The sequence below is a fragment of the Stegostoma tigrinum genome, chromosome 7 (assembly GCF_030684315.1).
Source record: "Stegostoma tigrinum isolate sSteTig4 chromosome 7, sSteTig4.hap1, whole genome shotgun sequence".
Lineage (NCBI taxonomy): Eukaryota > Metazoa > Chordata > Chondrichthyes > Orectolobiformes > Stegostomatidae > Stegostoma > Stegostoma tigrinum.
This window is the reverse complement of record NC_081360.1, coordinates 89,783,572-89,800,852: the sequence shown is the minus strand read 5'-3', so window position 1 is coordinate 89,800,852 and position 17,281 is coordinate 89,783,572. Positions and strand designations below refer to the sequence as shown.

The 17,281-nt window shown below is 45.3% G+C and overlaps 1 protein-coding gene across 5 annotated transcripts in view; it reads left to right on the top strand.

The window, feature by feature from the left end:
• Positions 1–17,281, top strand: part of ptpn4a (protein tyrosine phosphatase non-receptor type 4a) — a 307,008-nt gene that overhangs the window by 65,477 nt on the left and 224,250 nt on the right. The window contains exon 1 of one of the 5 annotated variants that reach the window (XM_048534275.2): positions 9,061–9,119. The exons of the other annotated variants lie outside the window; for them this stretch is intronic. The gene's annotated coding sequence lies outside the window, so the exon portion shown is untranslated. Of the gene's footprint in view, positions 1–9,060; positions 9,120–17,281 lie in introns of those variants that run through there. 5 annotated transcript variants of the gene reach the window in all.

The window sequence follows — 17,281 nt, the reverse complement described above, 5'->3', positions numbered from 1 at the left end:
CTCTTTCAAGTTGGGTCCCACAGGCCAGGGCGGATCTTCCCCTGGGTTGTTTTGAGTTGCCATGCAGTCTGTTTCTGCGAATCTTTCCTGATGGTCTGGTTTCCAGGTGTGTGTCTTTTTGTCTCTCTCATACCAGACTTCCAAAATGTCCGATGACCTTTTGGCCAATGAAGTCATGCACTGGGTTCAGATCATCCAGTGGAGTATGCTAATGCTATCATTTGCCATGTTGGGAGTTGTAAAATGCACATTCAGGCAGTCAAGATGCCAGAATACCTGATTGAGTTGTCTCCAAAGCACAGCCCTTGGGCTGATTGTAACTGGTTCCCCTTGAACCTTTGTAACCTCTTTGATTTTGGTTCCCACTATTCTCTGAGGCTTAATGTTGCTGTTTAATTTAGTTTGACCAATTTATCTGTCAGGCCTGGAATCTCTGTGGATCTGTTTGGAATGTCCTTTTTTACAGCTTGTGTTCACATGACCACACTGTATTCCTGTGCACTCTTTACAATAGAACCCTTTATTTTACAGTGTCTCCATGTTGTTTGAACCAAAGTGAACCTTACAGTTCTCTGAATTAAACTTGATCTGCCATCTATATGTGTCCACTCCACCAAAGTTCCTTTTTGAGGTGCTGTGCTGTCCTCTCCATGTAAACCACATCAATAGTATTCCCCTCATCAACTCTTCAAAAATCTCGAAGTTGGTTAGACATGATTTCCCCTTAACAAATCCATGCAGACTGTTCTGAATTGATCCACATTTTTGTGACTGTTGCAAGTTTGCCAAGTAATTTTTTGTAGATGTTTACCAACCAGTGAAGATAATCTGACTGGTCTGTAATTGCTGAGCCCATCTTTACAATGGTTTTTGAACAAAGGTGTAATACACGCAATTCTCTGGCACCAACCTGACTCTAGGGAGGATTGAAAGATCATTGCCAATACTTATGCAGTCTCCATCCTCAATTCCTTCCTGGATGCATCTCATCCAGATCCGGCATCTTATCAACTTTTAAGTACTGACAGCTTATCCTTTTTAAACTATTTAAACTATCAGGGATAGCATAGGGAACTTGTGTGTGGAGCCTGAGGAGGTAGGGGAAGCCCTAAATGAGTTTTTTGCTTCTGTCTTTACGAAAGAAACGAACTGTGTAGTGAATGAAACCTTTGAAGAGCAGGTGTGCATGCTGGAATGGATAGAGATAGAGGAAGCTGATGGACTGAAAATTTTGTCAAACATTAAGATTGACAAGTCGCCAGGCCCGGATCAGATTTGTCCTCGGCTGCTTTGGGAAGCGAGAAATGCAATTGCTTCGCCACTTGCGAAGATCTTTGCATCCTCGCTCTCCACTGGAGTCGTACCTGAGGACTGGAGAGAGGCAAATGTAATTCCTCTCTTCAAGAAAGGAAATAGGGAAATCCCCGGCAATTATAGACCGGTAAGTCTCACGTCTGTCGTCTGCAAGGTGTTAGAAAGGATTCTGAGGGATAAGATTTATGACCATCTGGAAGAGCATGGCTTGATCAAATACAGTCAACACGGCTTTGTGAGGGGTAGGTCATGCCTTACAAACCTTATCGAGTTTTTTGAGGATGTGACTAGAAAGGTTGATGAGGGTCGAGCTGTGGATGTGGTGTATATGGACTTCAGTAAGGCATTTGATAAGGTTCCCCATGGAAGGCTCATTCAGAAGGTCAGGAGGAATGGGATACAGGGGAACTTAGCTGCTTGGATACAGAATTGGCTGGCCAACAGAAGACAGCGAGTGGTAGTAGAAGGAAAATATTCTGCCTGGAAGTGAGTGGTGAGTGGGGTTCCACAGGGCTCTGTCCTTGGGCCTCTACTGTTTGTAATTTTTATTAATGACTTGGACGAGGGAATTGAAGGATGGGTCAGCAAGTTTGCAGACGACACAAAGGTCGGAGGTGTCGTTGACAGTGTAGAGGGCTGTTGTAGGCTGCAGCGGGACATTGACAGGATGCAGAGATGGGCTGAGAGGTGGCAGATGGAGTTCAACCTGGATAAATGCGAGGTGATGCATTTTGGAAGGTTGAATTTGAAAGCTGAGTACAGGATTAAGGATAGGATTCTTGGCAGCGTGGAGGAACAGAGGGATCTTGGTGTGCAGATACATAGATCCCTTAAAATGGCCACCCAAGTGGACAGGGTTGTTAAGAAAGCATATGGTGTTTTGGCTTTCATTAACAGGGGGATTGAGTTTAAGAGTCGTGAGATCTTGTTGCAGCTCTATAAAACTTTGGTTAGACCGCACTTGGAATACTGCGTCCAGTTCTGGGCGCCCTATTATAGGAAAGATGTGGATGCTTTGGAGAGGGTTCAGAGGAGGTTTACCAGGATGCTGCCTGGACTGGAGGGCTTATCTTATGAAGAGAGGTTGACTGAGCTCGGTCTCTTTTCATTGGAGAAAAGGAGGAGGAGAGGGGACCTAATTGAGGTATACAAGATAATGAGAGGCATGGATAGAGTTGATAGCCAGAGACTATTTCCCAGGGCTGAAATGGCTAGCACGAGGGGTCATAGTTTTAAGCTGGTTGGTGGAAAGTATCGAGGGGATGTCAGAGGCAGGTTCTTTACGCAGAGAGTTGTGAGAGCATGGAATGCGTTGCCAGCAGCAGTTGTGGAAGCAAGGTCATTGGGGTCATTTAAGAGACTGCTGGACATGCATATGGTCACAGAAATTTGAGGGTGCATCCATGAGGATCAATGGTCGGCACAACATTGTGGGCTGAAGGGCCTGTTCTGTGCTGTACTGTTCTATGTTCTATTCTAGTGACTGAGTTTTCTCCTTAGTAGCCTGGGTGCAATATCTGCCTTGGTGATAATGAGAAATGCAACATACTCACTGTTTTTAGAAGATTTTAGGAAATCCTTTTCTGTTAGTTTGTCTGTCTTTCTTCCTCTTTGCTTCTCGTACTTGTGTTTTTGACTCCCTTCTGAACCTCTGGTATTCGGCTTGGTTCTGAATATACCTAATCTTTGTTACAAGCACGCATTTTCTACTTAACTTAATTTGTCTCCTTTATTAATAAGGAAGCTGTGCAGTTGTTTGAGTTCTATGTGTCACCTTTCAGGGAGTAGACCTTGACTGCCTGAACTGTTTGAAGGCCACCCATTTTTTGGTTTTGCTATTGTTTTGCATCAAACTTTCATATTAGTATTAGAATTAGGTTTTGTTGTTGTGGGTAGTGAAGTGCAGGGATGAAGGAGTCCTCTTAGATAAAAGGTACCTATGTACAAAAGCGTGGGTAAAATGTAGAAAAATACAGAAATAAGTTAAAAGTTCAATATTACTGGTTTTTCAGTATAAAGTAGTCTGTAAGAAATAGTTTAATTTGAAAATTAACCGCAGCTGCGCTTTCCTAAAGAGGGCTTGATCACTCCCTCACACTGGGCTTGATATCTTGATTTCCCCTGCCTCTGCTGCTGTCTCGCTGCCATCTGAGCTCACCAGCCTTGCCAAAGGCCACCAGACCCCTGCTCTGATGACTCTGACCCCCCCCCCCCCCCCCCAACCGCCCGCCCCCGCCCCTGCCCCCCGGGCACTTCCATGATGCTGCTGACTTCCGGGGTTCTGCCCAAAGACACAAACCGCCTTGTGGCTGTCTGCCTGCCAAAGACCACTCTGGGTCCTCAGTCGCTGGCAGTGCTGCAACTGCCTCTATGACTGGCTCTCTCCAAACTGGTCTATCCAGCCCAGCTTTGTTCTTGCCCCCATTTAAGTTTGTCTGCCTGTTGTTATTCTTACTCTGGATTAACCAATATCACTTCAAATCTTCAGCCTAAACCTTATGACAGTTTCCTAAACACTCCTGTCATTTGATCTACTTGTCCCACCTCATTCCTAAGAACCAAGTATGCTAGTACCTTCCCTTTTGTTGGACTGGTCACATTTTACTGTAGGCAATTCTCCTGAACACCATCTGAGAGTGCCTTTCTCTCATTGCACCTTACATAATCAATTAGGATGCTGATAGTCTGAGTAACTAAAGTCCCCCATTGTAGCAACTGTGGTGTTTACATCCGTCTGAAATTTCCTTGCAGATTTGTTCCTCCATATCCTTCCTGCTAACTAATGGAGTGTATAGTATACTGAGCAATATAATTCCACTCATGTTCCTTACCTCTAACCAAATTGATTCTATCCCTGAATCATTTGAAATATCATGCTTTTCAGTATTGCAATGCTTTCCTCAATCAAAAACGCCACTCTCTCTCTTTTTTCTTATCTTTTATGCACACCTTTCTTAAATGGTAAGCTTTGGAAACTATAAATGTAGAAAGATACCTAGGTACCTTGTTGATAAGCCACTGAAGGCTAATGTGCAGGTGCAACAAGCTGTTAGGAGGACTAAGGGAATTTTAGCCTTTATCCCAAGACTACAGAAGTAAGGTAGAGATAACAGAGTGGAACTGGAGGAGCACAGCAGGGCAGGCAGCGTTAGAGGAGCAGGGAAGTTGACTTTACGGATCGGGACCCTTTGTCAGAAATGTAAGTAATGTAGTCTTGCTTCAGTTGTCTAGCAGCCTCGTTAGACCACTGTTGGAGTACTATGTGCAGTTTTGATCTCCTCTCAGGAGAGAGATTATTGTCATAGAGGGAGTAGCAACAAAGACACACCAGACTTGTTCCAAAGGTGGTGGTACTGTCATATGAAGAAATTGGCAAACTGTATTTTCAGCGTTTCAAAGCGCCTCATTGAAATTTTCAAAATACTTAGTGATAGACAAGGTAGATGCTAATATTATGTTCCCCCGCTTGGGAACTCTAGAACCAGAGGGCACAATTTAAAAATAAGACAGGTTGCACTTTGATCTGAGCTGACGAGATTTGTTTTAATTCGGAGTTGTGAACCTCCTTCTGTAGCAGAGACTATGGAGGCTCAGTTTTTGAAAATATTTAAAATAAAGATATACCAGTGGCGTACAGGGTAAAAGAAGGGGTACATAGCATTCAAATGCTTGATCAATCATCATCATGTTGAGTGTGTGTGTGTGTGTGTGTGTGTGTGTGTGTGTGTGTGTGTGTGTGTGTGTGTACATTGCACCTTACATAATCAGTTGGGATGCTGATATTCTGAGGAAATACAGTACCCCATTGTAGCAACTCTGATGTTTATGCCTCTGAAATTTCCTTGCAGTTTTGCTCATCTATATCCTTCCCGCTAGCTAGTGGCCTGTATATTACACTGAGCAATGGAATGCCACTGTTGTTCTTTACCTCTAGCCAAATTGATTCTATTCCTGAGTCATCTGAAACATGATGTTTTTCAGTACAATAATGCTTTCCTTAACCAAAAACACCTCGTGACTAGGAATATTTTAATGCCTGGATCTGCCCAGCCTCAAGCCAGGTTTCCATTATGCCACAAGGAAATCTGTGTCGGTAACTCCCAACACGTATTTGCTATGCTCCATGCATTAACATTTTTGCATTGTAACCTAACTTAGACTTGGTTACTTTTTGCCTTATTCCACCTATTAACTTAGTATTCTCTCTCTTACTGCTCTCTGGCTCTCTCAGCATTTTATGCACCCTGGTATTACTTTATAACATTCTGTATTTGTTCCCACCCTCGCAGACTTAGTTTAAACCCTCCAACAGTCCTCACAACATACCTTAGAAGGAATTCACTCCCAAGTATTTTCAGATGCAACTCTCCAGCTTGTACAAATGCCATTTTCCCAGACCTAGTTCTGGTGTCCAAGAAATCTAAAACAAACGCTCTTGCACCTCCTGTCCAGCCAGGCATTCGCCTATCCAGCTTTCATTATTTCTGTACTCACTAGTATGTGGCCCTAGGAGTAATTTGAAGATTGCTACTTTTGAAATTGGCTAATTTTCTACCTAGTTGCCTAAATTCCAATTGCTGGAACAAATCTCCTTTTCTGCCTCTGGCTGTTCAACCTCTCCAGGAGAATATTCAACCATTCAGTGACATCCCTGACAGTGGTATCAACAAGATAACAAATCATCCTGATGTCATGTTTATGGCCACATTCCTATTACTCTAAAGACTCCCCCATTTGTATTGCCCCCCCAGTTTTATCCCTCCTCTCCTGTACGTCTGGGCCATCTGTGCTACATGGACTAAATTTTGCTGCGCTCCTTTGAGGATTCATCATCATCATTGATTCCAGAGCAGAAATCAAGCTAGCGAACGGGACCTTGGTGGTGGTGGGGTGGGTGCCTACATTACATGGTTGTTTCTCTTGGACTGCTTGGCAGTCTCCCATTCCTTATTTGCTTCCTTGCTTTAACTTTAGGTGTGATCACATTTTCTAGAATGTGCTGTGTGTACACAGTCCCCTCTTTACCTATGCATGCCAGTGACTCTAAACACTGCCCGAGCTCTGGAGCTGAAGCTTGTGCATCAGTGACACTTCCTGTACTTTGGCTCTTCCAGGGCAATGACTCTTGACTGAGCTGCCTGGCCATACCCTATACTTTTAGTAGCTTTAATTACTTTGATTACCATGTTTCTCCATTATGAACTAAAAACTAGAGATTAATAGAAAGTAGATATTCTCTAACCTTATTCACAGTCAGCTCACTCTCCTTTGCCATTAAACTTGTTCTTTCCTCCTTCTGATAAATTTCTTAATCCTGTACAAAATCACTAGTTGAAACATGTTGCTAAACAGTAGTAAGTCAACGACCACTTAACTCTCAACTTTCATGTGATTTCATTCTTAGTCTTTTTTTATTCATCGTCTTGTGTTATTGTCTGGTGTTTGCTTGTGCATTTTTGTGCTTTAAGATACCTTCCCTGGGTCATCATTCTCTCTGACCCAAACTGAGAACCATAGATATTTTACTTCAACCTGTTCTGTTGTCATGTACATTACTGAGGTACTTCAGCCACCATGAGTATGCTGACCAACAGACAACAAACTACGCTAGTCCCATTTTCCTGCACTTGGTTCAGAGTCTGCTCGCCTTGGCATTTTAAGCACTCATCCAGACACTCCTTAAATGTTGCAAGAGTACCTACCTCTACCTAAGGCAGCATTCCATATTTCTACCAGCCTCTGGTGAAAGGTTTCCTTCTTCGATCTCCTCTAAACACTTACTCCTCACCTTTAACTTGTGCTGTCTGGTCAAAAGTGTGTAGGCCAAGGGAAAGGATCTCGTGATTTACTCTGTCTGTGCTTCTCATAATTTTCTGTACCTCGGTCAGATCCCTTCTTTGTTCCAAGGCAAACAAACACAGCCTATCCAGTTTGTCCTCATAACTGAGATTTTTTTTTATTCCAGGGAGCATCCTGTTTAGTGCAATAACGTCCTTCCAACAGTGTGGTGAACAGAACTGCACATAGTATTCCATCAATGGCCAAAATAATGTATTAAAGATAATAGGAACTGCAGATGCTGGAGAATCTGAGATAAAGGTGTGGAGCTGGATGAACATAGTAGGCCAAGCAGCAGCATAGGAGCAGGAAGGCTGACATTTCGGGCCTAGACCCTTCTTCAGAAATGGGGGAGGGGAAGGGGGTTCTGAAATAGGGAGAGAGGCGGAGGTGGATCGAAGATGGATAGAGGAGAAGATAGGTGGAGAGAAGACAGGTCAAGGAGGTGGGGTTGGAGCCAGTAAAGGTGGGTGTAGGTTGGGAGGTAGGGAGGGGATAGGTCAGCCCAGGGAGGGCGGACGGGTCAAGTGGGTCGGATAAGGTTAGTAGGTAGGAAATGGGGGTGCGGCTTGAGGTTGGAGGAGGGGATAGATGAGAGGAAGAACAGGTTATGCCGGTGGGGATGAGCTGGGATGGTTTTGGGAGAGGGGAGATTTTGAAGCTTGTGAAATCCCCATTGATACTATTGGGCTGCAGGGTTCCCAAGCGGAATGAGTTGCTGTTCCTGCAACCTTTGGGTGGCATCGTGGCACTGCAGGAGGCCCAGGATGGACATGTCGCCTGAGGAATGGGAGAGGGAGTTGAAATGGTTCGCAGCTGGGAGGTGCCGTTGTTTATTGAGAACCGAGTATAGGTGTTCTGCAAAGCAGTGTTTTTTTAAGTTGTAACAGGACTTCTTTCCTCCCTACATTCCACACCCTAATGACATTAATGAAGGCAGACATCTGAAATGCCACCGTCACCATCCTATCCACATGTACTGCCACCTTCAGAGATCCATGAACTAGTACACCAAGGTGTTTTTATTCCTCAGTTACGCCCTACGGATCTGCCATTCATTGTGTATACCCCACCCTTACTAGACTTCCCAAAATGCATCACCTTGCACTTATTAATATTTAAATTCCATCTGCCATTGCTGTACCCAATTTACAAGCTAATTAATGTCTCACTGTAGCCTGAAACCACCATCCTCGTGACCACCACCAATTTCTGTGTCCTCTCTAAGCTTACTAATTGTGCCTTCTACATTTGCATCACTCTCGGTAATGTACATGACAAGCAGCAAGGGGACGAGCACCAATTCTTGTGGTGCACAGTTGGTCACAGGCTTCCAGACACACACATCCTTTGATCATGCTTATGCTCTAATTGCAAGCCAATTTTGGATCCTGTTTACTAACATGCCTTGGCTCCCACGAGCTTTCAACTTATGGACCAGTTTTCCATGTCAAAGGCCTTAATGAATTTCATGTAAGCCACATCAACTGCATTATCCTTATCAATAGAATAGGTGATCTTTTTTAAAAAAAACTCATTGAATTAGCCTCTCAGGATTTCCCTCCAACAAATCTTTGCTGACTATTCCTGATCTATTCCTGCCTATCCAAGTGTTGATTAACTCTGTCCTCAAAATTTTTTCAACAATTCCCTGTCACTGATGTCAGACTAATTGGTCTGTTATTCACTGGCCAGCCCCTACTGCCATTCTTGACCAAAAGAAGCAGATTAGCTCTTAAGTAATTTGTCATGCCAGTGGTAACAAAGCATTAAATTCTTCAACAGGGCCACAGCAATCTCCTCTCGTTTCCCATGACAACTGGGATATATCTTGTCAGACTTTGGGGATTTATGCATCTTTATGCCCACTTAAAAATCTAATATCTTCTTATTTATCTTATGTTCTAGAACTTCACCATACCTCCTGAAATCCCTGGCATCAGTGCCTTTCTCCTCTGTGAATACAGGTGAGAAATAGGTGAGATCTTAAATGACTATGTCCCTTGGCTCCATGCCCAAGCTGTTTTCGTTAATTTCTAATAGACCCCACTTCTTCCCTTCTGATCATCTTACTATCTCTTCTTAGAAAATGCCTTAAGGTTTTCCTTAATCCTATCTGCCAAAGGTATTTCATGGTATGTCTTTGCTGCCTTCATTTCTTTTCTAAGCAACTCCCCACACTATACTTTTGAATGGCTTTTTTAAAAAATGTGCTGTACCTGCCATGCACTTCCCCTTTTTTTAATCTTTATCAAACCCTCGACATCCATGGTTTCCTGGACTTGCTGCATTTGCCCAAACCCCTTAGAACCTGCCCGCCCTGAATTCTCACTATATTGTTTTTAAAAGACTCCCACTTTCCAAATGTAGACTCACCTGCAGTAGCTGTAGTCAGTCTATGCCAGATCCTGTCTGGTCTGGAAATTCACCCACCCCCAATTTAGACATGTAGCTTCTATATCCTTATCCCTTACTAGAATGACTTTGACCGTAACTCTGTAATTTACATTATTGCCAAAATGCTGGTCACTGAAACTTAAACCATTTGATTGGCTTCATACCCCAAGATTAGATCTAGCACTGCCTCCAACATACAAGCTAATTTTATATCCATTTTGCTAGCTCATCTGATCTCATATGATCTAACCGTACTAACTTGTTTACCATTGCAGAATCCTGTCAAATGCTTTGCTGAAGTCCATGTAGACTGTGTTTGCCGCTCTGCCTTCATTAGTCTTATTTGTCACCTCTTCAAAAACTCAATCGTGTTAGTGAGGCATGATTTTTCCCATACGAAGCCACATTCACTATCTGTAATCAGTCCTTGCTTTCCAAGTGCATGTGAACACTGTCCCTCAGAATTGCCTCCAACAACTTAGCCACCACTCATGTAAGGCTCACTGAATTTTAGTTTTCTGGTTTTTCCGCACAGCCTTTGTTAATTAATGGCACCGCATTTGCCACCCTCCAGTCTTCCGGCACTTCACCTGTGGCTGTCAGTGACACAAATATCTCAGCAGGGGCCAAGCAATCTTTTCCCTAGCTTCCGACAAAATTCTGGGAAATGCCTAATCGGATCTTGGGGATTTGCCTACCTTTTATGGGTTTTAAGATCTCCCGCATGACCATGTTAGTGTACTTCTGAAGTGAGTGGAACTTGAACTCTGGCCTTCTGGCTCAGATGTAAGAATACTACACTTACAAGGCAAAAATGGCAGCTATTTTAATCAAGATAACAAGTGTGAAGCTGGATGAACACTCCAGGCCAAGCAGCATCTCGGGAGCACAAAAGCTGATGTTTCGGGCCTAGACCCTTCATCAGACCGTCAGCTTTTGTGCTCCTGAGATGCTGCTTGGCCTGCTGTGTTCATCTAGCTCCACACTTTGTTATCTTGGATTCTCTAGCATCTGCAGTTCACATTATCTCTGATCGCAATTTTAAGCTCACTGCGAAGCCTCTTCCAGGGATGCCTAACCTGAAGAAGTTACCCTCCTCCCTCCGCACCAACCTCAGGGAATCTCTCTCCCCTGCAACTCTCTTGTAATATCTTAGGCCTTGAAACTGCTTGACCGTGTCCTGTAGCAAACCAGGTACCACAGCCACATCACCTTCCTCAGCACCTGCCTACAGAACTGGATCATTCCCGATGGACGACAGTCTACATTCAAGCCTTCCCAATTTGGTCCCAACCATGACCACCTCTCCATCCAGAACACTGAGACCCTTCAACAACGTTTCTCCCTGCAAGCCCTGAAACAGACACTTGCAGCCATGCGCCGGCATCTCCAGGCCCTGCAATCCAGCCTGCCCCAGCTCAGAGCCTCCCTCTCCCAGACCTGCAAAGGCTCTGATGAAGGGTCTAGGCCCGAAATGTCAGCTTTTGTGCTCCTGAGATGCTGCTTGGCCTGCTGTGTTCATCCAGCTTCACACTGTTATCTTGGATTCTCCAGCATCTGCAGTTCACGTTATCTCAGCTATTTTAATCAATCTGTTTAGATATGTTACGACACCTCCAGAGCAGATGGGACTTGATTCTGGACCTTTTGGCTTAGAAGTAATGATACTACCACTGTGCTAAAAAAGCTCCAACAGCAAGAATCATACTCTAAACCAATGAACCAGCAATGTCTCTTTATAACCTTTTGTAACATAATTGAGAAAATCTAGTTAACAAATTGAAAGTAACTTAAGGGCGTCCGTAAGAACAAAACTTTCAATTAAATTTTAAATTAAAATGTGACGATGCACTCCGCTCCTTGTGATTGCAGGTCTCAAGCAATGACTATAAATATTTTCTTAGCAATCTGTTTGGACATGTTATGACATCCCTCTGGCCATCTAACCTTGGTCTGGGATTTGAATCCAAGCTTACAGGCATCTCCCTGCCAGGTGGGTCTTGAACCTGGGCACTCTGGCCTGTTGGAAGAGAACTACCACTGGGCCACAGAAACCACCTTTTTAATTATTCTCAGACATATAGAATTAGAATCCCTACAGTGTGGAAACAGGCCCTTCAGCCCTACATGTCTACACTGATGCTTGATACATCCCACCCAGACCCATTCCCTTATAGCCCACCTAAGCTACACATCCCTGAATGCTAGGGGGAATTTAGCATGGCCAATCCACCGAACCTGCAGATCTTTGGATTGAGAGAGTACCTGGATGAAACCCACGCCCACTGCGCAAACTCCACACAGGCAGTTGCCCAAGGGTGGAATTGAACCTGGGTCCCTGGCGCTGTGAGGCAGCAGTGCTCACCACTGAGCCACTGTGCTGCCCATGTTAAGACAGAGACTTTTTTTTTCTTGAAGCAGGTGGGACTTGAACCCAGATCTTTTGGCCCAGAGGTAGGAATATTGCCACTATGCTATAAAACGAATAATACTATGTTCATAAAATTATCCAGTGACAATCGCCTCCCACCTTGTATACACTTCAAATTGTATAATTAACCTGGCTTTCGATGTGTGTACCATTTGTGAAAAAAAAATCTGCTTTAATGCAAGATGCCAAAAATAATCAAAGCTATTGGAATGCTGGCCTTTTTATCTAGAGAAACGGAGTACGAGGTTGCAGAAGTTATATTGCAGTTGTGCAAAACCCTGCTTAGACCCCATTTAGGGTACTGAGAGCAGATTTGGGCATCACACCTTCAGAAGAGTATATTGACCTTTTCACTAGGAATCATGGTAGGCTAGTAAACTACAGCCATACTATGACAAACATTCAGAAGGACCAAAGATCCCATACCCATGACCTGCAAGACCAACGTAGTTTACAAAATACTTGCAATGACTGCAACGAATATTGCATTGGCCAGAGCGGAAGGAAACTAGTCATCAGGATACATGAACACCAGCCAGCATACATGTATCTCTATAAACCATCAGAATCTGGAACTGAAGTTTTTAATTGATTTCCAATGTTATTGACCAGAACAAACCCCCTCAACTTTCCCTGACCTCAGTACACTCGAATAATGAAGGCCATCAATTTAAGTGGGATAACATGACCATCCTAGCTTAAGCCAACCACAGACTTGCACAGGAATTCCTAGATGCCTGGTTTTCACCCTGTAATGCAATCGACAAACATATGGAATTGGATTCCATATACAAATCCATTCAAAACAGAATTGGAAATGTGACGGAACCCAACTTAACAGACTGGATCATATAAATACCAAACTGTCACTTCATTGCAGACCACACTGATGATGACTCCCAACATGGTAATGAAACATTTGTATGATAACCAGCTAGCTTGCTGAGCAAGCCAGCAACTATATCCACAACCTGAGCTACAAATTTGAGGGACTGATTGGCCTACTCCTGTTTCTATTTTCCAAGGATGGTGCAGTGCAATTTGCCTATCACCTTTCAGTCCTTAACACGGCAGAGTAACTACTGATTATTGGATGGCTTGACAGCCCCAATTATCAGTTCATTTTATGGGGCAATAAGGATTGTTCTAAGCCTTAAAATAAGCTGGTTCAAACTAGCAATATTATAAACTAAATGGTATTTAATTAGATGCACTTGGTGTTTAAATCTTTGTGAAAATTGTGGTTCCTCCCTGATTTCCTCCGTGGTGTCCTATCTCAACTGTATGCTCCCAATTCGGTTGTAAGTTGGGTAATTCCAAGATAATAAAATGTGAGGCTGGATGAACACAGCAGGCCAAGCAGCATCTCAGGAGCACAAAAGCTGACGTTTCGGGCCTGGACCCTTCTTCAGAGAGGGGGATGGGGAGAGGGAACTGGAATAAATAGGGAGAGAGGGGGAGGCGGACCGAAGATGGAGAGTAAAGAAGATAGGTGGAGAGAGTATAGGTGGGGAGGTAGGGAGGGGATAGGTCAGTCCAGGGAAGACGGACAGGTCAAGGAGGTGGGATGAGGTTAGTAGGTAGATGGAGGTGCGGCTTGGGGTGGGAGGAAGGGATGGGTGAGAGGAAGAACCGGTTAGGGAGGCAGAGACAGGTTGGACTGGTTTTGGGATGCAGTGGGTGGGGGGGACGAGCTGGGCTGGTTGTGTGGTGCAGTGGGGGGAGGGGACGAACTGGGCTGGTTTAGGGATGTAGTAGGGGAAGGGGAGATTTTGAAACTGGTGAAGTCCACATTGATACCGTTAGGCTGCAGGGTTCCCAGGCGGAATATGAGTTGTTCTTCCTGCAACCTTCGGGTGGCATCATTGTGGCAGTGCAGGAGGCCCATGATGGACATGTCATCTAGAGAATGGGAGGGGGAGTGGAAATGGTTTGCGACTGGGAGGTGCAGTTGTTTGTTGCGAACTGAGCGGAGGTGTTCTGCAAAGCGGTCTCCAAGCCTCCGCTTGGTTTCCCCAATGTAGAGGAAGCCACACCGGGTACAGTGGATGCAGTATACCACATTGGCAGATGTGCAGGTGAACCTCTGCTTAATGTGGAATGTCATCTTGGGGCCTGGGATAGGGGTGAGGGAGGTGGTGTGGGGGCAAGTGTAGCATTTCCTGCGGTTGCAGGGGAAGGTGCCGGGTGTGGTGGGGTTGGAGGGCAGTGTGGAGCGAACAAGGGAGTCACGGAGAGAGTGGTCTCTCCGGAAAGCAGATAGGGGTGGGGATGGAAAAATGTCTTGGGTGGTGGGGTCGGAATGTAAATGGCAGAAGTGTCAGAGGATGCTGCGTTGTGTCCGGAGGTTGGTAGGGTGGTGTGTGAGAACGAGGGGGATCCTCTTAGGGCGGTTGTGGCGGGGGCGGGGTGTGAGGGATGTGTTGCGGGAAATACGGGAGACGCGGTCAAGGGCGTTCTCGATCACTGTGGGGGGAAAGTTGCGTTCCTTGAAGAACTTGGACATCTGGGATGTGCGGGAGTGGAATGTCTTATCGTGGGAGCAGATGCGGCGGAGGCGGAGGAATTGGGAATAGGGAATGGAATTTTTGCAGGAGGGTGGGTGGGAGGAGGTGTATTCTAGGTAGCTGTGGGAGTCGGTGGGCTTGAAATGGACATCAGTTACAAGCTGGTTGCCTGAGATGGAGGCTGAGGTGTCCAGGAAGGTGAGGGATGTGCTGGAGATGGCCCAGGTGAACTGAAGGTTGGGGTGGAAGGTGTTGGTGAAGTGGACGAACTGTTCGAGCTCCTCTGGGGAGCAAGAGGCGGCGCCGATACAGTCATCAATGTACCGGAGGAAGAGGTGGGGTTTGGGGCCTGTGTAGGTGCGGAAGAGGGACTGTTCCACGTAACCTACAAAGAGGCAGGCATAGCTGGGGCCCTGCGGGTGCCCATGGCCACCCCCTTAGTCTGTAGGAAGTGGGAGGAGTCAAAAGAGAAGTTTTTGAGGGTGAGGACGAGTTCAGCTAGGCGGATGAGTGTGTCGGTGGAGGGCGACTGGTCAGGCCTGCGGGACAGGAAGCAACACATCCCTCACACCCCGCCCCCGCCACAACCGCCCTAAGAGGATCCCCCTCGTTCTCACACACCACCCTACCAACCTCCGGATACAACGCATCATCCTCCGACACTTCCGCCATTTACAATCCGACCCCACCACCCAAGACATTTTTCCATCCCCACCCCTATCTGCTTTCCGGAGAGACCACTCTCTCCGTGACTCCCTTGTTCGCTCCACACTGCCCTCCAACCCCACCACACCCGGCACCTTCCCCTGCAACCGCAGGAAATGCTACACTTGCCCCCACACCACCTCCCTCACCCCTATCCCAGGCCCCAAGATGACATTCCACATTAAGCAGAGGTTCACCTGCACATCTGCCAATGTGGTATACTGCATCCACTGTACCCGGTGCGGCTTCCTCTACATTGGGGAAACCAAGCGGAGGCTTGGAGACCGCTTTGCAGAACACCTCCGCTCAGTTCGCAACAAACAACTGCACCTCCCAGTCGCAAACCATTTCCACTCCCCCTCCCATTCTCTAGATGACATGTCCATCATGGGCCTCCTGCAGTGCCACAATGATGCCACCCGAAGGTTGCAGGAACAGCAACTCATACTCCGCCTGGGAACCCTGCTGCCTAATGGTATCAATGTGGACTTGACCAGTTTCAAAATCTCCCCTTCCCCTACTACATCCCTAAACCAGCCCAGTTCGTCCCCTCCCCCCACTGCACCACACAACCAGCCCAGCTCTTACCCCCCCCACCCACTGCATCCCAAAACCAGTCCAACCTGTCTCTGCCTCCCTAACCGGTTCTTCCTCTCACCCATCCCTTCCTCCCACCCCAAGCCGCACCTCCATCTACCTACTAACCTCATCCCACCTCCTTGACCTGTCCGTCTTCCCTGGACTGACCTATCCCCTCCCTACCTCCCCACCTATACTCTCTCCACCTATCTTCTTTATTCTCCATCTTCGGTCCGCCTCCCCCTCTCTCCCTATTTATTCCAGTTCCCTCTCCCCATCCCCCTCTCTGATGAAGGGTCCAGGCCCGAAACGTCAGCTTTTGTGCTCCTGAGATGCTGCTTGGCCTGCTGTGTTCATCCAGCCTCACATTTTATTATCTTGGAATTCTCCAGCATCTGTAGTTCCCATTATCTCGGTTGTAAGTTGGATTGGGATTGCTGATCTGTCCAGTTACTGAGTGTCACAAATGTTCTAATAGACAAAGCTGATGAGACATTTAAACTTGATAGCAAAATTGTCCCAAGGCCAGTCTCATGAAAATGCTCCTTGGTGTTGCTAGCTGAAAGCAGGATTATGGTAGCCTCCAATCAAAGTCTTCCTTTAAGACCTTGATTGTGATTGGCGTGTATGCCCAAACTCTTCTGTAGAATTCCAGTATGTTCTATTCTGTATAAATTATTAGAATCTGGAACTGTAGTTTTTAATTGATTTCCAATGTTATCAACAAGAACAAACTCCCTCAAAACATTAAAGTGCTAGAGAAGAGCCTTTTTTCTCTTAGATGCAAGAGCCAGGTGTTGTGTTTCAGCTGCAATTTGATTGGTCAAACTACCAGTCTTGGAGCAAAACACAATTTATGCACATGCTGTAGTTAAAATACAACAAAAAGAATTATTATAATAAATTATTTAACTTCTTAAAAAGTAACCGTTATGGAAAAGTAACATCCCATAAACACACTCTTGACAAAGCAAGTTCAGTTAAATAGATTGTCTCACATGTAATTCACCAATCCAGAAGGAAACATCTCAAGAGAAAACAGAGTTGCAGGGAGAGATGTACTACAGCTTCCAAACCCAACTTCAAGACGCCAGAACTGCTACTGAAAAACTAAAACTAAAACTCCTGGCTCTGTGGGAGCTTGCCTCTAACCATTCAGGCTGCTTCTGTTGTTCCAACTTCCTTTTTTTTAAAATAAAGAACCCCAAGGCTGCAAGCTGTTTACTTTATTGGATTCAAATAGATAGCTCGGCACTTCAGTCTTAAAACCTCTTCAAAAAAACACCACGATAGTATACACCTTGTACAGTCATAGCATTGACACAACATAGTGCCATGTCCTGGAGATGTCACAATAAATCAACAATTAATTGTGTACTCTTTGGCATTTACTATATAAGTAGTGCATTTGCTATCTTTTCTCTGTGCTACAGATTAACATTTTCTCCAGACACCCTCGTAGCCTTTGAGTACAAAGGCAGCTTGAGGACAATTTACCTTCTTTTATGTG